This window comes from Manis javanica, chromosome 3, assembly GCF_040802235.1.
Source record: "Manis javanica isolate MJ-LG chromosome 3, MJ_LKY, whole genome shotgun sequence".
In the NCBI taxonomy this organism is placed as follows: Eukaryota; Metazoa; Chordata; class Mammalia; order Pholidota; family Manidae; genus Manis; species Manis javanica.
In genome coordinates, this window is record NC_133158.1 from 32573310 (window position 1) to 32595688 (window position 22379).

Here is a 22379-nt window from a genome sequence, read left to right on the forward strand (position 1 = left end):
TTATTAGAAGAAAACTTATGAGTAAATTTTCATGGCTTTGGATTAGGCATTGATATGACACCAAAAGAAAAAATAGATAAATTTGATTTTGTCAAAATTGAAAACTCTTCTGCCCCAAATGATGCAATGAAGAAAAGAAGACAGCTTATAGGATGGAAGGAAATATTTTCAAATTATATATTTGGTAAGGGACTTGTATATAGAATACATAAACAACTCTTACAAATTAACAATAAAAAGACAAATACCCAATTTAATAATAGGCAAAGGATTTGATTAGACTTTTCTTCAAAGAGGATACACAAATGGTCAATAAGCATTTGAAAAAATTCTTGTATGATTAATCATGGGGGAAATGCAATCAAAACTACAATGAGATACCACTTTACACCCATTAATTTGGCTGAAACAAAGATAGACAATAACAAGTGCTGACAAGGATGTGGAGAAATTGAAACCTTCATACATTGCTGATGGAAATGCAAAATGATGCAACTACTTTGGAAAATAGGCTGGTAGTACCTTAAACATTTAAACATAGAGTTTTCGTATGATCCAGCACTTCTGCTTCTAGGTATATATCCAAGAGAAATGAAAAATATGTTCACATAAAACCTTGTATGTGAATGTTCATAGCAAAATTATTCATAATAGTCAAAGAGTGGAAATAACCCAAATATTCATCAACTGATATATGCATAAGCAAAATGTGATATATCCATCCACACAATGGAATATTATTTGGCCACAAAAAGGAATGAAATACTGATACATGTTACAACCTGGATGACTCTCAAAAACGTGCTAAGTGAAAGAAGACAGTCACAAAAGACCTTGCTTCTATTGTATAATTCCTTTTATATGAACTATCCCAAATAGGTAAGTCTATAGAGACAGAACCTAGATTATTGGTTACCAGGGTTTGGGGAATGACTGCTAAGGGGTAGAAGGTTTCTTTTGGGGGTGATGAAAATGTTTCAAAATTGTGAGATCATGGTGATGATAGTGGCAAAGCTTTGTCAATAAACTAAAATAAAATTAAAATGTACATTTGAATCGTACATTTAAAATGCATGGTATTTAAATTTTAGATGATGTCAGTAATACCTCGATAAAACTGTTATTTTTTAAAAAGCAGATTGGAACTCTGGAATGATCAAGAAGTGGAATGCATGCAGCACTTCTGTGTCTGAGTATAGAAGGCTGAGCCAAGTCAACCTAACTACCTAAATGGCAGGCAAAGAAAAGGGGTTTTCCAGTGATCAATAAAATGGTCGTCTTTGAAGTCACTATAGAGCTGTGGCTCTTCTTTTTTATTTTAGGAGAGGACTGGAAGGACGCATATCTATTGATTTAAGCTCTGAACCTTCTCCAAAGTAATCATCCTCACAAAATTTTATTTCAAACTCCAAATGAGAACCTTTTGCACAAGAGGGAAAAGACCTTGACGTCCCTAACAAGTTAAGATGTTAAAGGCCTGGAGAGCATCCTGGGAAAGTAATTGACAAGCTTCTCGAGCAGGGGACTTTATTCATCTTTGCCTCCCCCAAAAGGCCAGGCCTAGAACAAGATGCTCAGTTAGTAAGATTGGAAGAAGAGAAAGCAAGGCTTCAAGTCCAGATAACCAGAGGCTTCTGTCAACCCCCTTCGGACATGTCAGGACGGCGAGAGACGACGCTGTGCACAATCTACCCAGTCCATTGGTCAGGCGGGAGGCCGGAAAGCCGCTTCTCCAAGTTGAAAGTGAGGTTCTTATGCCCTGCCCCACCCCCGCCCCGTGTTTGGATCCCTCAGTGTAGGAAACACTGCTAAAGAATTTAAGAAATTCTGTTAATGAGTTTAAGAAATGTTTTTAGGGCTTAAATCTAAAACTCTGTCACTTTAACTTACTAATGAATACCAGTGTGAATTACAAATGCAAAGGGGGTTCTCCAAGAGTGTGCGGCCCCGTTGGGTCAGCATATAAAAACCTGGTGATTCTAAGAATGCTGTAATTACTTTTTTCTTTTCCTTTTTTTTTTTTTTAAGGATGTCATTGAAAAGAAGTTGGAAAAAAAACCAATCTCTCCGACCACGGTGCGAAGGGCAAGACACGCTGGCAGAGACGGGGGGCGGGTTCCGGAATCCCACAGCTCGGGCGCTCCCGGGACGTGACCGTGGGCATCTCCCCGAGCTTCATGCGGGTCGCCCCGCTGTCAAATGGGACCTTTCCTGAGCCGCCTCCCAGCGGTGGTTGTGAGGAAAAAACGAGGCCGGGCGCCGAGTAGGCGCTGGAGAAAAGGTAGGCAGAGCGGCCAGGGGCCCTACTGTGCGCCGGGGCGGCGGGCGCCCGCGGCCGCGCCCTCCCCGCGCCCGCCCCCGGCCGGGCCCGGCTCGCCCGCGGGCAGGCGGGGCCGACCGCACTCCGAGCCCCGGCCCGCGCCCGCGCCGGACCGTCGCCTGCGGCGCTCGGGTCGGCCCGGGACAGCGGAGCGGGGCGCCTCGCCGCCGCCGCAGGTCAGAGGCGGGGGGCCGCGCGGCGCGGGCCCCTGGGGGAGGGCGGCGGGGGCACCGGACTGAGCGGGCCCGGGTGGGGAGCGCGCCCCGAGGACGAGTCCCGGCGGAGAGCGGACGCAGCCGGCCGTGGAGGGCGCGGGCTGCGCGCCTCAGAGGCGACCGCCCAGGACGGGCCCCCGGGCCAGCGCTTGGCTGCGGGTCCGAGGGAACCGGGGAGGCCTCCGCGTCCCCGGCGGAGGTGCGCAGACGACCCGGAGCGGCTCGAGGGGAACTTGGGGGCAGAGCCGTCCCGCGGCGGTGGGGTGCTCCCGCTCGCTCTCCGTGTGCGGTCATGGTGACAAGTTAAGCGCGGGGGGCACTTGCAGGCAGCCAGCCCTGGTGCGCCTGAAGCTCGCTGGGCCGAACCGAGGGGCTGCGGCTGTGGGCAGGACTCCCCCGGGCTGTTAGGTGGAGAACACGGCCCCCTCCCACGCCGCCCGCGTTTGGAAAGGTAAAATTCCGGGGTTGTGGGGTCCAGCCCGTGCCATGCCCGAATACTGCTGTTTGTGGTTAGCCTAGGCAGGTAGGTAGGTAGGTTAACAAACCACCGGTCCCTCCGTGTGGGGGCTGGAAGCGGGTGTGTAGTTGTGGTACTCAAGCCTTGCTGTTTGGGGAGGAGCCTAAGGTAGGGAGGCAGAAACTGGGAGTACCCTCTCTGCTGCTTTTATATAAGGTCAGTCCTTAGGTAAAGAAGGGGCCTTTACCTCTGCGGGTGATCAGAAAGCTGCATTTCTAAGTTCTTCTTGTTAACTCCCATTAGGTGAGTCCCCTCACTGTAATTGCGTTTTGTTGAAACGTGTTGGTAATGTGTCCAAAATTTGCAAGATGACGATGGTGACGGTGATGATGATATTATGTCGTTATTATTTTGCTGTGCTCTGGTTTTACTATGAGAATGTAATCCACAGGGTCTGAGGATAATGGTTGGGAAAATAGTGTCCATTCTTTTAGGAGAAATAAAGTTAAAAAATAGTCCATAATGAAGAAGCTAAAGTTTTTCTTCTTTTCCTTTCAAGAGTGGGGACAAAAATGTAACATTACGTTGTATAAATTACCATCTGAAAACCAGGCAAGATGATGAACTGGGTTGTACGAAACCAATGGCTGGAGAGACTCTCGCTTTTGAAGTACATTAATTTTACCGTCACCTTTTTTCTCATTCATGAAGCAAATTGTAACTGCAGTTATTGAACTAGTTTAGGCTTTACAAGGACCTGGGCAGATCTTCGATAGATCTCAGGTGTTCTGAGGCCATCATCCCGTCTCTACAGCTAATTGATCAGAAAGCTGAATGAAAGCAGAATCCACCTGATGATTCGAGATAATTTAGAAAACCCTCTGATACAGAGACTGTCATAGACATTCACGGTGGCTTTTCTCTTAGCGAAATACCTTCCACTCCTATGCAAGTTTTACAGAAAACATACATGCTACCAGTTAGCAATGATAATTCCAAAGATCCTGTTCAAGTGTTCATATAATTTTTGTATTGTCTCAATCAGACCTAACTCTAGTGAATATGGTGTCACAGTATTCTTTAATATACAAAATTTTTAAACTAATGTGTTAGACAAAAAGTGAAGTTTGTTACAAAACCATCCGTTTTTATCTTACTGTGTACTTCACATGATTTTTCTCCTTTATTTAAATTATATGATATCTGATACTTCACTTGCTGATAAGTATATCTCAAGAGATCTTAGAAGCTACTAGTGACCATCTCAGTCTTTTGCAACTCACTGGAAGAAAAAAACTGGTGATTTCATTTTTAAATCAAAACTCTTTTTTTTATATTTAGAAGTTTCTTTCTAGCTTTCACAATAACTATTACAAAAGCATGGCTTCAGTGAAGCATAAAGGTTTGGAGAATTCCAGGCTAAGTTTTTGGGCATTGTTTTTTAATTCTTTTAAATTTAGAGGATTATAATTTCTTTTTAAAATTAAAACTAAAATGTCCACCAGCATCATATTCTTTATAAAGCTTAGACTTTGAAAAAAATTTTGTGATTGGTATTTTTAGTGATGGAATACACTATTTTCTTTAAAGGGACCAATTCCTTGATGCTCAGATCTTTGTATATTTCAGAACCACATTTTTAAAAATGATTAATTACAATTTTAAAAATCACAATATTAAATTCAAAATCCATATGATTAAATTTATATGGGAAAAAAGTGCAACCTTAGGAATATAAATTTGAAATGCATTGTTGATCATGGCTAATTGCTTTTAATTAGCAAGTTATATGACTATAAAATACTTTCTTCTGTAACTCTGAAATTAAGGATGTTTGCCATTAATCTTAATTATTAAGCTAATTATGTGCTTGAAAGCTGTGTAAAAGAAACTAATATGAAAACATACAAGTATTAATAATACATTGCATTTAATTTTAAAACTGTGAAATAAATGCTTGTTAATAACAGGACACTTTCATGAAGTAGGAAAAAGTGCTAAAATAATACTCCACAAATGTTTTATACATCCTGGCCCATACTTGCCCATACTTCCACTTCTTTCATAAGATCTATATATGCCCAATGGATAGGACAGAAACTGTGGTCATTTTCTAACTGTGGATGTTCTGCTGAATTCATTGTCACTTAAACCTAGAAATATGTGTCATAAAGGGTGGCAAACGTATTGGAAGAAGTTTTTGATCTTACAGGATTCCACTAAATAAATAATAGCTGTAGAGGACTTCTAAAAAATCACTAATCAAGAAAACTTGATTTAAGTCACCAGACTATAAGCATAAACATATGTCCCTTAAACTGAATTTCTTATTTGCTTTTCTTATTTTTCCAAGCAGATCTCCACATTAGGATAGTTGACCTCTTAAGCTGTTCCTTGCTCTCCCTCCTAAGGCCTAAAAGCAATGAAAAGGGCAGCAATGTAAAATGCTTACAAAGGTTCTTTGAAACTGATCTAATTTGACTTCCACAAAAGTCCACTAAGATATGTGACTAACCATCTTGCAAGCATATACAGTGTAGCATACATAGCATACTCCAGTTAGTTTCATAGAATGCTAGCTGAAAATTTTAAGTAGAAGGTTATTTGAACTCTTCCTGGGGCTTCTTACTTATTATGTGTATTTTGTCACAATACAGAGGTAGATTTGGGGGAATTATATGGCATATGTTTTAAAGCTTATTTAATAAAAATGTTGTGTTACAATTTTTATTTACCTAAAATACTTAGGTTCTTGGGAGGGAATGGACTCAAATACAATAGGCTGTATTTGGGGGAAAACTTTTGTAGATGGCTAAGACAAAAAACTATCACCTATGATAGTATATATTAAAGTTTTTTTAATTTTAAAAAACAGGTGTACACATTCTTAATATTTTTCTTCAACAGTCAATGCACATCAGTATTTTAATCCTGAGTATTTAATTCAGAATGTGAATGTTTACACTTTTAACCATTTCAGTTACAGCGGACCGTCACTACTTCTCCCATCCAAGAACTAGCTAGGCCCTTCTCTGCTTAGCTTCTGAGATGGGATGAGATCCTGTGCGTTCAGGGTGGTATGGCGTAGAACACTATCCTTACTAACTCTCCAATTCCTCATCTATGAAGTGGGAAAAATATTGCAGTTATTGTTCAGTGTTTTTTTTCTTATATGATTTTAAGCCTTTATCAGCAAACCCGTGTATCTTAAATGACACGACCTTCACCCTGAGTTTAATTGAGCTGATATTTTAAAGACAACCTTCATGGTTACCTAGGTCATAGCTAACTCTTTTACAAATGTTAATAGTTCATCCTTGTACTAATTTTGAGGTTATTAAAAATGAACTGAAGGTAATGCTTGCCCTGTGGTGATCAATTTTTTAAATGTTTCTGGAATATTTTGTCATTATTCAATTTAAAATTAATTGTATCTCATTCCCTGATGACTTGGGACAAAATCAGACCACTAATTATTTTTGTTCTTTGGTAATGTCTTTGTGAGGCCTATGTAGACACAATGTGGATCTTCTTGTGTCAATATTTTATGTCTGAGGCATCTAGAAGGCACAGATTGTGCTTTTGTTTGATAAAGCTCTATTCTTTACATATTTTCATGGTGTACCCTGTAAGTACTTAATCTATGTTACCCAGAAGCAAGTTTGTTTTATAATGAGGCCTATGATCCTTCAGATCAGTTCAGTTTCACAGTCTAAAAGACTTCATAGTACTTGTGCTTGTAAAAATTGGGTCTCTTTTTAACAAGCTGTAACCCAAAACAGGCATTTAGTGGCTTGCAGAGTGAATATGCCTAATAACCCACCAGTTTCCTAGCAGGGGATAATTGGAAAAACATATAAATAACTATGCCTCATCCAAATAATAAATTTTAAATTCTCCTTATGAATTGTCAAACAATACATTTTATTTTGAAGTGTCTCCTATGCAAGAAAGTAAGGGACTTGGTTCCAGGCCTGAACCCCACTCTGTTCCTGTATGAAGAACAGAGGCCAAGTGGGGAGATAACTGAAAGGATGGGGAAGCAGAGGGCAAAAAAAGGCTTAGGCCAGTGCCTGTAGGTGAATGTCCCATTTTCCTGTGGCTTCCCTGCTTGGGGGTAAGGGGGGGAGTAGCCTGAACTTCCACTCTTTTAACTGTACAGTTTGGGCTTTCTCAGAGTTGTTGCTCTCCCCCCTATTCCAGTGACCAGTTGTCAACTTGAAAATCTTTTTGGGGGACAGGGTGCAATGACTCTCCTTTCCCTACTGCAGTTTCACAGATAGAAGGGAAAGAAATTAAGTCATCAATTCAGGCGACATGAATCAATGAAAACAGAAATTTAAAACCTTATTCGCAGAGTTTAAACTAGATCATATAAAAGGTTTAGTTCAATTTGACTCAGTATCTGTTTAGGAAACATTTTTATTCCACTTCATTGATTTTAGAATATAAACTCATTGCTACTATTAACTGATTCATTGTTTTTGTTTAAAAAAAAAACACTTTAATTTGTGGATTCATCTGGGAGAATTCTAGTATGTGGGTAAGAATTATTGAGACAAATTTTCTGGCCTTCTGGGAAGAGTTCAGATTACCATAAAACCCGGGGTGTGAGTTCCATCACAGTTTACCACCAATAAGGAGAAGGTAGATCTGAGGGAGGTAGAAAAATAGGGAAATGCCCTGAGTAGGAGTGTGAGATATCTGAGTATATTCAACTCTTACAGTCAGCAGCTTGCATGGTTACTGTGCATAGACCTTAAATATAAGGTTGGGTTCTAAGAATTTACCCTGCTCCTCGGTGGTATCAGAGAACTGTAGAATCGCTTCAAATGCTGAAGTTGACACTTAGCACTGTTACTCTCTCTGGCTCTGTTAAGTTGCTTCAAGAGAGAATCTGTGAAAGTGAAACAAGAATATCTTGTATGTTTAAAGAATATATTTTCCTTTATAGTGAAGGCAATGAGGAAACATACCTGTCAGACTGCCCGAACACAATGATGAAGTACTGAAAAGAACCGCATAACCTTGACCCCACCCACTGGTTGTCATTCCACCTCTAAGACTGTCTGTCATTTGAAAGTTTGGAGTCCACTTTCAAAATGCCACTATTCCTAGCAGGGCCATTTCTTTAAATCACTATCAGCAAAACTTTCAGAAGTGAGTTCCTAGTTGCCTTGCTACATGAAAATAAGGCTTTTAAGGCATAGAAAACGCACTTGGAGTTTGAAAGAAGTAATCAGGAGGAGAAATATAAAGTGATTCATGTCCCAGTTTCTCCATAAAACAGCCTCCATGAAACAAAATAGGAAAATAGCCATTTGAAATATCAATAATAAGAAAGGATATATTCTGCCATTCACACCTTTATTTTTCTTTTAAAAATCAGCATGTTGCAATTCTTTCTTGAACCATTTTTTCCCTCCAAGAAAATAACTTGTGATTCTCCGACATCAGTTTATCGAGGAAATGTTATCAGAATTAAGGTCATGAATTAGTACTTTCTTAATGTAATCAAATATCTGGCGTTCTCACTATGTCTTTTAATTTTTCCTGTGATGTTAGACAAATTATCTAGTCTCTCCATGAGTTAGTTCTTCCAGACTTTTAAAGTACCTTCCTGTTAGATTGAAATGAGAGGAACCTTCCAATCATCAGGAAGAAAAAAATGCCGAAGAAGCATAAATAATGCTTAAGGCTTTTGCAGATCTACACATCATAAAATTTCATACGTGCTTCATGTTTTATTTTTTATTTTCGCTGAAAAGAATGATGGCAAGCCAATGCATCTCTATTAGAAACAGAATCTTAGTAAGCACCTCAAAAGCAAGTTCATTAATTCTGTGAATCATTGGAGAGGCAGTGTTTAATTGTTAGGTATGGACCACCCTCATACGTATGACTAAGCAAATTACTTACTTGTCATTCACTTTTTCCACAGCTTTGCCGAAGTCTGAATCTAAAGCTGAGAATTTCAAAGTCTTACCTTACCAACTGTTGTTCTTTTCTGTCAGTTGATAATTACCTGTGTGATTTTTTTATTACATATGGAGAAGTGCTTAAATTCTTTCTCTTATTTTATGTAGTGGATAGAGTTTATGAAAGAGAGCAAACATATGAATGGTGTATATATAAATGAAAAAGATACTTATAGAAATTATTTGCACATGTCAATAAAATCCAAAAGAGTGAAGAAAATACCCAGGCATTGCCAGTGTAAGATTAACTACATGTCGTCCTAAAGCATTTGGAACTCATTAGAAACACCCTGGGCTTTATTTAAAGGCAATATATTTTTAAACTTTGTTTTTAACAAGGTCCAAATTTGTTGGCTTTTAGGACTAGAGCAGAACAATGTCTACAAAAATAGAGATGATCCATCTCTGGGTTTTATTCATCTTTCTGTCTCCAACGTACAGCACGGTACTTAGTAGGCACTTAATAAATGATTTAAAAAGAATGAAGAAACAGTCTAAGGCAGTGTGGTTCCTAAAGAGTGGTCCCTGGAGCCACAGCATCAGCATCATCTGGGAACTTACTAGAAATGCACGTTCTCAGGCCCTACCCAGACCTACTGAATCAAAAACTCTGGGGGAAGTTTTTTTAACAAGCTCTCCAGAGGATTCTGATGTACACTGTTTTGAAACCCCCCTTGGGCTGTGTACTTTGGATTATCTTCAGTGGGCCTTTTCCTTGCATATAATGGTTCAATTCTTTGCCATATTCTCCTCATTGGTAGACTCTCTTGGTATCATCCTATAAAATTACAGCCATCAGCTTGGCATTTTATTACTTAAAGAAGCTCAGTGTTTGTCAGGAAGTTTTTGTCAAGGGAGGCTAGCTGGCTCACTTTTTAGTCCAAATGTCTCTGGTTCTTCTTACTTTAGAAAGGTTGCAAAGAGTCCTGAGTCTCCAAGTTCAAAGACTATTACTTCAAAGACTGGATTTTATAAGATCGCCAAGGATGAGCTCTCACTAGAAGATTCACATTAAACAGACTCATAAGATACAGATATGTCAATTCCAGTTTAATAATAGTAGAAAATAGACGCTTGCTAGTGATTGTTGATGGTGGTTTTTGTTTTTAATTCTGGAATCGAAGAAACTTGTACTCTTATATATTTCTGATGTCACCAAGAATTATTGCACCTGCTTAGAAAGCAACTGGGCAATATATCACATACTCTGATGCTATATCCCTCTTCTGGGACTTCCCAGAGAGATGAGGATATAGGAAAAGCCATACACACAAAAGCGTCCATAAAAGCATTGTTATGGGAACCAATAGTTGGAGGTGACTTAAGTATTCAACAGCAGGGGAATGGTTAAGTAAATTATGGTGTAATCACTAGGTGGAATATTACACAGTTATCAATGACAATTTAGAAAACTATAGCAAATCTGAAAAATAATAAATGAAAAAAAGCTTAAAAATGTATGTGCAACCTTATATAAACATATGTATGAAAAAGTCTGGAAGGGAATATGCAGAAATTATGATGGTTATATTAAAATATTTATGGAGGGCTTTTTGTTTTTATATTTTTCTCTCTTTTCCAAAGCTTAGCCAGAAATATGAAATTACATCTAAAGTTAAAAGCATACATTTATAGCTTTTTAAAAATTTTAGTGTTTCTTATAATCTTGATCAGTAAAGATCAAGGCAAGCAGTAGATTAAATATTGAGAATCCTTTAGCTCTTTTTATTCCTTTAAAGCCATTCCTGATAATGTAAGGCACTATACAAGTTCTTTTCTGTTTCACCCAGTTTTATTTCATGCTTAATTTTATTTCACTTATTGGGCTTTCTGTACTCCTCGCTTGACTCACCTCTATTCAGGAGGGAAAAATATCCCATCTTTGTAACAGCCTCTTAATCTCAGCCATACATACAGTTCGATGTTGTTCATTTCTTTGGGCCTGCGCTCTTACTTGATCTTCAGTATACACTGACACACAGAACTTTTAAAAAATAATTTCCGGAGTTATTTTATTTTAAAGTCACACTCTTTTAAGTTTTTTTTTAAAAAACTATGTATATCTATTATGGTTTTTTTTAAATCTAAAATTAAATAACTTCGTGATAGAGTTATTCAGTTTTCCAACTCCTGATACAATGCTGAACTTGAAATCAAAAATAGGGGATACAAAAGCACGTGAAAGTGAACTGTTGCTACAAATGGTTATTATGACACCTGGATAAAACCTGTGATAATTATTTGAAAAATAGCAAGAGATTTAAAATAGCCAGTGAGTACAAGTTTCTCAAAATGTAATCAGACCTCTGGGTGAACATGGTAAAAGATTTTACTTACTTACACACACACACACACACAGCAAAAGCTTTTGAATTAATTAATTTTCCCTTTCTCTGATACATTTTTCTAGGAATCCCGAAGGGAAAATTAAGTAGTTTTGTCTTTGACCCAAATTTTAAGTTACATTTTTCTTGTCACTCTCTTTGGAACTTCTTTTGAGAAACTTGGTATCTTTAGAATAACCTTTATGTAAATGAAGATGAAGTTTTAAAAGCTTTTTAGAAATTTTATTTCAGGGACATTAAATATTTCTCTCTTCTTTCTGCCTTCCCCTTTTCTGATGCTTTAATCCTTGATATAGCCCAAGACAAACTTCAGCTAACAAAATTCAGTTTATAGCTCTTAGACTTTGTGGGCAACACAAACTTGTTATGATGATACCTCGAAGCACAAATCTAGTAAGAAGCTCCTTTTTAATGAAAACTTATTCAACAAATACCTATTGATTTCCTGCTTTGTGCCAAGCACTGTTGTAGGGAAGGATAAAGCAATGAACAAAACAGACGAAGCCCATCCCTCCTAGAGTGTATGATTGTTGTTGTCTTAGATTTAACGAGAACATGAGTGGGAGAGATGGTGACTAAGAAGAGGCCATAGTACTAGGCCACCACAGGACTGAGCAACTGTCTTTGAGTTAGGTGTGAAGTAGGTGAAAACCTAGGCTCCTGAATATTTTTTCTCAGATCTCTTAATATTATAGTATTTTAGGCTATATGTATGTATTAGGTATTGTATATTAGTATAATGTCTCTATTACATCACTTCATTTCTCTCTCCGTAATAAAATTATTAACAAAGGAGATGGGAATGTATCTTTTATTAATAAGGTATTACTGTTTTTGAAAATTCAAATGACAAGGTGATTATTCACCTTTTGCACAGGATTATTTGTTTTATAATGTTCTCACAGTGGATGTATTTATATAGTGAATCATGTGAGTTCATAACTTTACAAAAAATTATTTATGCCTAACCAAGTATGTAAACCAAAGTTCCCTGGGGCCATGCCATTAAAATTTTAAAAAGCAACAATACTTTTGTTTCCTGGGAAACAAAGTTAGCTACTTTCCTTTAAAAGCCTATTAAGAACTTTTTTACACATTTAGAATATAATACTTGAGCAAAAGGAGACCCAGATGCTATTTCAAATGGCCATCCTTTGGTCAAATTATTTATTATACCTATTTCTAATTTTTATATTCACAATCAAATTGACTACCATTTTAGTTCTGTTTTTAAATTGACAGAAAACGTTTTATTTAAATTGACAGAAAACAAAAAAATTTTGAACCACATGAAACTTTTGGGGAAAGAATGATAAGTTAAATTGAATGAATTCTTTCACATAGAGAGTAATATGGCATATTCTAGTGCACCTCAATGCAGATGTAACCGAAACCATAAATTTTTCAGATTTCACCGCAGTTGATTCAATTCCACAAACTCCACAAACATGTATTGAAGAGTCACTCGCTTTTCATCACTAGATGTCCTTATATAGGAAACAAAGTCTGTCCACCTGGAAACATGGCCTTACAGTTAGTGAAATGGGTGCTTTTCAATCTTAAGACTACACCAGACCGGGTAGATGAGCTAGACTCTAGTACTAGTTGGCAAATAGCCAAAGCTTGGTAACAGCTGACAAAATAGCTAAGTGATTGGACACAGCATATTGGCACGACTGTGTCTCTAGGCCATTCACACAATTCATGCTGTATATTCAGCTATACCTGTTGGAACTATATTTGAGCCTGACAAAACACAATCCATACACACAGTTTTTATTTGCATGTAACTTTAAATGTAAGGTGGATTGCCTTTGTCATACAACATGTATGTGAAATATTTACCCAGGCCACCAGCTTTTGAATTCAGAAAATGGAAATTAATTTTAATCTTAAATAAAACATAATTAGAAGACAGATCTACTCTGAAATTAAGTTAATGCATTCCGTATTCTATATAACAGTATATTTGCTGTCGTGTCCCTACGATTTGTATGTGCAAGTTCTGTGTACCAGGCAAATTAGTTCTCTCCTAGAGGAGAGAAATGAAAGTTGTATTTCTCTAATTCCTCATGTATATATATAAGCACTTCATACCTTCCCTAATTCACAACTGTTGCACAAGGGACTGAGTGCATTGTAAGTACTTTATACTTTTAAACTTAATTTGATTTGGAGGACTAGTCTGTGCTTTCTCAGTACCAGTTGTATGGGATTCTCAGTGCTACTGTTCTCCATGTATTTAGGGAATTCCCTAAATTACTCTTCAAAATATAAACTTATATCTTTCTTAACTTTTATAATGATACATAATGATATGACATTAATGGCAGAAGAGCGTTCCATTTTGCTAAAGTGGGCAAAATGGAATATAAAAAGGAAAAGAAATGTTAATTATAGACTTAAGCATTCTATGTTGGATCTCTTAGTTGTCCTGGTCAGAAGAACAGGTTTTATATGGCCCAAGGGGCAGAGCAGCGTTTTGCATTCTTGTTTGGAGGCTTCCAAAGGCAACTGTAACAAATTCTGTTCAGTGCTACAGCTGGAAAATAGTTCATAATTATGTAAATACAAAATGTTATTACTCATGCATAAAATAAAACTGGTTCCCTTTCAGACTTTTTGTTTGTTAAGTATAGATAAAACACTATCAAGTTTGGGCCTATTAATTTGTTTATAATACATAAAATAGTTTATTTGCTCAGCTATTTCACATATGAATCACAAGTGCTATCATAATTATTTAAGTTAATCTCCCTTTACAAGGTAGATAGGGGTTTATGAGCAATTTCAAATCAAAACGCCAGAGAAACTGATTTACATATAAAAGCAAAGCAAATAGATGAACCATTTTTTTTTACGTGGCCTTGTGACATCTCTGCACACCCACTCTACTCATTAGGCTTTCATCTGTCGGATGTAGAACGAAGGTAGGAGTCTCAAAAGATAATGCAGGGAATTTACACCCTCTCCACCCTTGGGCAGCCTGCCATTGTCCTGCAGCCACACGTGTTCATCCCCTAGGAGGGCAAGGAAGTGCCCTGGTAGACACAATACCAAAAGAGAGAAGGGAAAAGAGGATAGAGCATGATGAGAAGAAGGATAAGGAACAGAAGAGGGCTTGAAGCTTCCTCTCACTAATGATTCAGATTTCAGTTTCCTTCATTCATCATTCATTCAGGTATGGCTGGACATAACAAATTAATTGCATACATATTCAAGTAGGTTCTAGGCACAAGGGAAGACCCCAAACCTCCGAGAGCTGGGAGTTTATAGAATCAGAAAGGAGTAAAGTTGAAACAGTTAACCAACAATTCAAAGTAAGGCAGAGAACAAATACTACGAAATGCAGAGAATGGCGGGATCAGTGTGGAGTGGAGGGTGTACACAGAAAAAGCCTTGTAGAGAAGGTGAGAGTTAAACTAGACTTGAAGAGTTGAGAGATTGACAGGGTAACCTTTCGGAGGAAAAAAAAAAGAAAGGGAAACAACAACCTTAAAAATATACAGAAGAAGAAACAAAGATGGGAACCCAAGTAGGATTCCATTAATGTGAAATATTCAGAATAGGCAATCCATAGAGATAGAAAGGAGATTAGTGATTGCCAGGGCCTGGGGGAAGGGGAAGGGGGAGTGACTGCTTAATGGGTACAGGATTTCCTTTTGAGGTGATTAAAATGTTTTGGAACTAGATAGACATGATGGTTGCACAGCTTTAAGAATGTACTGACTTCATACCACTGAATCGTCTACTTTAAAATAGTTAATTATATTTTCCGTGAATTTTGCCTTCAAAAAAAAAAGTTCAGGGCTGCACATAGTTTCAGAGAAGAGGAAAAGAATTTCCATGGTAAGAAAACAAAGCCTGGAATAGTACATAAGCATGAATTTGGGGGGAACTTTGCAGAGTTCAACCCATTTGAAGTGGATACAGTACATGTATGTGAATAGGAATACAGTTGGAGATACAGATTTTAGGTAAGATGAGAAAAGGTCTGGAATGCAGGCAGAGGAGTGTGGGTTTTTATTTTAAAAGGAGCGGTGAGATTCCAGGTCTTGGAGTGAGATGATTTAATCAGAAGATTAATTTGGCAGCAGTGTGCAGGGAAAGCAGTTAGGAGACTATCGTGAAATCTGGAGACAACATGAGGAGGCCCTGTAGGAATGAAGAGGAAGGGAAAATGTGAGTGACGTTGTAATGCAGGGTCTGGTACTCCAAGTACGGTCTAGGGACTAATGCTGCTTAAAAACTCATAGTCACTGACTTGGCACAGGGTAAGAACAGATTTGAGGATAGGCATTTAAAAACTTTTATGTTGTCATGACATTCAAGCACATGGAAAAGTATGGAATGAAAAGTTCTGATGAATGTATTGAAAAGAAAAGTTCCTTCCCTTTGAAGTTAGAGCACCATGGCCCTAATGCACCAATTGACTGGACTTACGGACTGAGTCCTGTAGGGCAATCAGGCATTTACTCATTTTTATGGTATGCTTACTATGTGTCACACACTCTGCTAGCCACTGGGACAACAGCAGTGAGCCAGACAGACTGGTCCCTTCCGTTATGGAGCATCTTGTGTCATAGACAGTACTTTGTCAAAGGACTGCTAGAAATTAAAGGGATGTATACTTCAGGTCAGTATAAGGACAGAATTCTAGTAACTACAGTTGTGCAACAGTGGAAAGGCTGTGGGCTTCATCAGTAGAGAGATTCTTGCAGAATCTGAGTGGCCATCTGTCAAGAAATCTTGTCTGATAGTAGAAATGACTTCTAAGATCCCTTCCAACACTAAGGAGTGATCCCCTAGACTCAGTAGAACATATTTCTTTCATAATTGACTACAGAGGAAGGCCAATGTATACCAAGTATCTGGACATTTTCTTCAGAACTTGTAATTGCATTTTCCCAAATTTGAATGCAAATTCAATTTTAGACATATCTGTACAGTTAGTTCCACAGTTCTTGTCAAAGAAGGTACTGCTCTAATGCCTTCTTGGCCATCATTCATTTCCAATTTTAATATTTGTAGTAAGTTCCTCTTCCACGTGATGTTTGTCACAAGTTATGCCAGTTTCTGCAGAAGTGACTTACGTAAGTCACAATCATGCTGTTGATCTTTAAATCATTTGTTCTCACTTCTGGGGTGTAACGTCACAGTTGAACAAGACCAGACGTGACTACCCATTTGGGAAAAGTCTTTGGGACTCCCATTTTAGTGTGGGTGAAAATTCAAATAACTTTTATCATTCAACTTACTTGACTTCATTATTACAAATTTCCAGCGGTTACTGTCAGTGTTTAGCCGCTAGATTATCACAGATTAACTGCACTTTGGAAGACCTGGAGGATTTTGACTCCTACAGGAAAGATATCCTCACTATATTTGGGGGAAAGTTCAAGAATGCTTTAAGGAAGGGACTTTCTTTTCATAAGGATTATTTCAGTGCTTATGGAATCAGATGAAGAAAAAATGTTAGCTGCAGAAGAAAAAATTCATTTCACTTCATGTCTAGTGGAATAGTTTGTTAGAATAGCCCATTTACGTTGTGTTTTATTAGAACAGCTTATACTTTTCATTAAAATGTGTGTGAAATGTTGACATGTGCCTGGAACGAAGGGCCTGGCATATAGTAGACACTTGATATTTATTAATACCTACATTTCATCAAATTTGGTGTGACAGTGGACAAAGCATTTCAAATAGAAAAATAGTATGAATGTAGATATGGAAATAATGAAAACATTTACGGAAAAGCAAAGAGAATTTCCTGAAGGTAATACTTATATGTTGTTACCAATAAAAACTGTTTGGCTAAATAATTCTGGCGGCTTCTTAATTTCTGCACAGTATTTAACATACCAGCAATGATGATTTCTGCTGCTTATGTACAAAGTGAATAGCTGAGTTTAATAAACACAATGAAAAGCTGTTTCCTCTGAACAATGGGGATTTCTGAGCCTCTCCTCACCTTCCCATCTTCTTTCCTTCCTTTTTCCCCCGTCCCCCTCAACTATTGCTCGAGCTCTAATTCTTTTTTCCACCTTTTTTCTTTCATTCGTGCTGTTGCCTATATTCTGTCTCTTTTTCCCTTTTTTCTGTCTCTCTCCCTTCAATGGGTTTCTTCCTTTTTCTCCCTGTTTCCCAATAATATCTCTGTCTTTGGTTAGGTCTCTAACTCTAATAACTGGAAATAAAATGTATTTTTCTCTACTAATCAAATGATGAAGTAGGAGTGTTTTTATTCTGAATTTAACATGAACAAAATGGGTTTTTTAAAGGATAGTTGACGTATAATAGTTTCCGGTCTATAACAGAGTGATCGACATTTGTGGACATCATGAAATGCTCACCGTGGTAGGCATGATTGCCGTCTGTCACTTTACCAAGTTATTACAGTATTATTGACTATATTCCCTCTGCTGTACCTTTCATTCCTATGACTTATTTATTTTATAATTGGAAGTTTATACCTCTTAATCCCCTTCACCTATGTCACCCATCCCTTCACTCCCATCCTCTCTAGCAACTACCAGTTTGTTCTCTGTATTTACAAGATGTGAAAAAAATGTTTGTGTGGCTCTCTCTGGGATGAAGTAAAATTGATTATCACTTATAAATGGATTTGGATTAATTTTTTTTTAAATTACTGCCTCACTGATCATCAGATTGGGAAAAGGTAGTCAATTGACCTTGTAAATGCTAGTAAAAGCAGAGCAGTTTGCTGAAATAGCCCCTGATTGTCTCTAAAAATCTTAATTTCTTTTTTCCAAACAGCACATATATCAAATATACCACATGATCCTTATGCATCTAGTTTTTTATTACATCTTCATGTATGCAGTTACACAAGAGCTGGCACATTTGTCTGCTTTGTTCATTCTTTATCCCCAGTGCCTAAAACACGGCTAACAAGTATCAGATGCTCAACAACTCACTGTTTCTTTTTATTTCAAACCTATAGTCTCATTCTACTTCCTAATCCTAAATAGCTTCCATGAATTTTTGGAATAATATTACTCATTAGGATAACTTGGTTTCTGATTGATTTATAAGTATACCTGTATGATTTCATATTTAGAGAATGCTTTCTTTCCATTCATTTTACCCTGTAGCCTGCTTACATTTAAATCCTTAGCCACAATGTTATTTAACCATCCATTTAAAGGTCTCTTCCATAATTATCTCAAGTATCAAAAAAAAAGTAATCTAGCTATTGATAGTAATAATTAATATTTATTGAGCACTTGTTCTGAATGAGACTCTATTTTAAGGATATTATATACATTATCTCATTTTATTCTTCCTATACCCATGTAAAGTATGCACTGTTATCTCTATTTGGCATGTGAAGAAACAAACAACAGACAGAGAAAAATAACTTTCCAGGTGATAAAACTAGGATTTGAACCCAAGCAATCGGAACCCAGACACCCTATCTTACACTCTTTAGTAAAAGACTAATTGTCCAGTATTTAAATTGCCACAGAATGCGATGCCTACACCCCACCACCACTGCCACCACCACCATTCCATATTTAACAATGAGATCCACATATGTATAACCATATTCAGGTGTAACCACAGATTAGATCTACCCTTTTAGTTGTTCTTGTAAGTGATAAGCAACCTGAAAGTAGTTACTTTGTTAATTGTGACAAGGTAAATTATTTCACCAAATCTTTAACTTATGTTCAGTAACTCCACTGTCACCTAAAACCAACCATTGCATGGAGATTCTTCATTTCCATGTTTCTCTCATTCTTAAATTCCTCTTAATCCAAATAAAATCATTTTATTTTGTTATCCCAAAATATAGAGATCAATTTAAGAGCTACTTTAGTAATTGTAAAAATCTAGAAGAGGATGTAATTAGCCCATCTTGAGTCTGTCCTCTAATGGAATCAATTGACTGTTTGAGGCGAGAGCAGGGGAGGGTGGTGAAACATCCACGTGTTTAGTTTGATGGGATAAAAATTAGTCACTTGGGAGTGTTTATATATGTCCACCTTGTCCCAATCCATGAGAGAATTTTCATTTGACAGTACAACACCCCTTACCCCTTTCCTTAGGAAAGTTGATTTTTACAAGGTCGGTTCCAGTTTTCATGATGAAGTCTTGGAGAATGGGTAGGCAGAGCCTGGATATGAAAAGCTGGAGGAGATTTAAGTTGATATACCTAATCATGTGCTGAGAAGGAGAAGAGGGAGAAATTGTGAAGTCCCTGGGCTGGGAATGGAGAAAAATTTAATGTAAAGGAGACATTCTAGAGAGCATGATGTGTGAAAAAAGGGGAAGGTGGGAACAGGGACAGGAGATGCATTGCTTGTGATTAGGAATTGAATCTTCTTTTCATGCGTTTTGAAAGACTGAGTAAAGAAGGGAATTCCTTTTCATCTTGTAGAGAACGAGGAGTGGCCTCTTTACGCGTTGAGTTGTGCTTTAAATCTTCAGAGAGAGCTCTAAGGTGGGTGGTCAGTTTGAGTGATGTTGAGTCCTCAGTGCCTGAAGAACCCCAGGTAGGGTGTTCAAAAGAAGTTGGGGATACAGATTTAGAACTCTTGAGAGAAGGGCTGTGGCTAAGAATAAAGAGTTGGGAGGTATATGCAAGCAGATGTGTTTATGGGTAACAGTGAAACTGAGAAGGAACTTCCAGAACACATCAACTGTAAAAGCTCAGCAAGAAGAGATACCAAGCAAAGGGACTGAAAGAGAGGTCATACAATAGGATAAGAACTAGGAGAAACTGGTCTCCAAGCAGCTAAGGGACGAGACAGCCTTAATAGTAAAGGATGGACAAAATACCGGAGTGTGCTGCAGCCAGCTCAGTTTGGCTTGTTAAAGACAGTTAGATTTTGAGGATTTCTGTGAGCTGATTGTTATCCACAGCTGTTATTAAACATGCAGTTGTGTATATCTGCCATTAAACCAGTTACATTAAAAACCAAGGTAACAAGCCACACACCAGCCACGTCACTCCCTGAGTATTCTACACTGTTGAAGTGTTCTTGACAATTGTGTCTCTAAGATGGGAATACCACATGATGTGGCACCAGCTCTTCTCAAGTCTGTGACATCACATTAGTAGCCTGAACTCAGTCGCAGTGGGAGTATTTACACCATGGAAACTGGCAAATACTACAAATCAGAGCATTCTTCCCTACAAGATGAGCCAATTGTTAAACATTTACTAGCACACCTTTAGATAAATAGGATGAAAATCAAGGCAAGTCTAGTGGATTTAGCAAGAAGGAAACAGCTTGTAACTTTTGCTGAGTTTCAGTACAAAGGTGGATGCCAAAAACCACAGTAAAGTGGCCTGAGGAGTAAAATGAAGTGTAGAAGCTAATGTTCAAAAAAAGTTTGAGAATTGTTGAGTTAAATAGTTCAAAGAGATTGTTTTTGTTAATTTTTTTTAAAGGCTTACAGAGTATATACAATGCTTCCATACTTCATTAATCTCTAAAAAGGGAAGAACATGTGCAAAATTTATTGTATGGTGGGACCTCTTCTTTTGGAAAATCATAAGGAATTAGTTATCTGTAGACCACATTTTGGGAATGCTGCTATAGTATGTCCCAATTAAGATGATATTGGTTGTAAATTTGAAATGAATATTGTTCATTTTAAAGTTTCTTAGTTTTCTAAAGAAATATTGTCTAGAATAGATGTTAAGTTTTACTGAGTATTTTTTTTGTGTGTATTTTTTTAGATAATCATCTGGTTTCTTTTAAGATTTGATCTAGTGCTATGACATATTCTTTGATATTCTAGTAGTAAATTTTCTTGGCCTTTTTGAAATAAATTTACCTCGATTATGGTGGTTTATTCTTTTAGTAAACTACTGAATTTGTTCATTAGCATTTTATTTATAATTTTAAATTGATAGTAATAAGTGGGACTGGTATTTTTCTCTTTGTTCTTTGTTAGATTTTAATATCAATGTACGACTTTTGAAAAATTTTGTCACTGTATTTTTTCCTACTCATAAACAGTTTTGTAGCAAGAAAAGTATCTCTTGAAAGTTTGACAAAATTTATCTAGAAAATTTTCTCAGCCTAGAGCTTTTTGGGAAGCTATTTTTGATAAGTTTTCAATTATTTCCATTGTTAATTATTTTTCTATTTCTTAAGTCAACTCATCATTTTATTATTTGAGGCAAATTAGTCTGAGCAAATTATCCTTTGACCTGCATTATTATCTACTTAGATTCTGGTAATCTAAGGGATATTAAAAATTTGGATGACTAGATATGAATAGTCTCTAACTAATATGAGTTATGCTGAAATGTAAGGGCTTGCACACTCTCTTTACAGCCATCTTCACTGGCTTACAGAGAAGGATTTATAATCTAATGATTATAAGTCAGTCTGTATTTAACCGACCCGATAGAGAATGTGAAATAACTATAGTCCTTGATGTATATTGCCCCCAGAATGGATCTTGTGTCTGCCTTACTCTATTTTATGTCTAGACACTATACCTTCTGTGGTACAGTGCAATTCTGAATGGATACAGAAAGGAGATGCTGATCTTAGTCATGAGAAAGGGTTTTGGGAAAGGTTATAGAATTCTGCCTTCCTCTGAAGGTTGCAGGAGCTGGGCCAATTTTCTGTTTGATCCAACTCTTAGGGCTACAAGCTAGCAATAGATTGCAGTTTCCAGGAATCTTTACTTTCTTCCTATTTACTTAATTCACATGTACTTCAAAGGGATATTGGGGCAAGTGTCAAGGAAAGCTTATATGGTTTACCGGAGTCAACATTGTTTAATTTTTCAGGTAGAGATTTTGTTCAATTTTTTCTTTATTAATATTTTTTCCTTTGCTTTCCACATATGTAAGCCCTTTTCAGTTGACTTAAATGTAAAAAACATCAAAGTGGCAATCCATTATAGATAACATTGTCCCTCATGTGTTATGCATGTTATGGATGATGAACAGTTGTGGGGCGGGCACTCCTTTCGTCTTTGACTGACAAATTAAGACAGTGTTTATGTAAATTGCTACAATACAGATCAGCATCAGAAAAAAAAACATGCAGGTTGAAAACACTGACACCTGAG

The 22379-nt window shown here is 37.4% G+C and overlaps 1 protein-coding gene across 6 annotated transcripts in view; it reads left to right on the forward strand.

Annotated features, from left to right (window-relative positions):
* The first annotated feature begins 1619 nt into the window (after positions 1–1619).
* The window catches only part of PPARG (peroxisome proliferator activated receptor gamma), a 119474-nt gene continuing 98714 nt past the window's right edge, over positions 1620–22379 (forward strand). Inside the window, exons 1-2 of one of the 6 annotated variants that reach the window (XM_073231052.1) lie at positions 1620–1743; positions 2029–2281. The gene's annotated coding sequence lies outside the window, so the exon portion shown is untranslated. Of the gene's footprint in view, positions 1744–1789; positions 2282–2350; positions 2497–2537; positions 2735–2761; positions 2987–3213; positions 3296–22379 lie in introns of those variants that run through there. The other 5 variants (XM_017655850.3, XM_037000363.2, XM_017655853.3 and 2 more) reach the window with 5 other exon arrangements.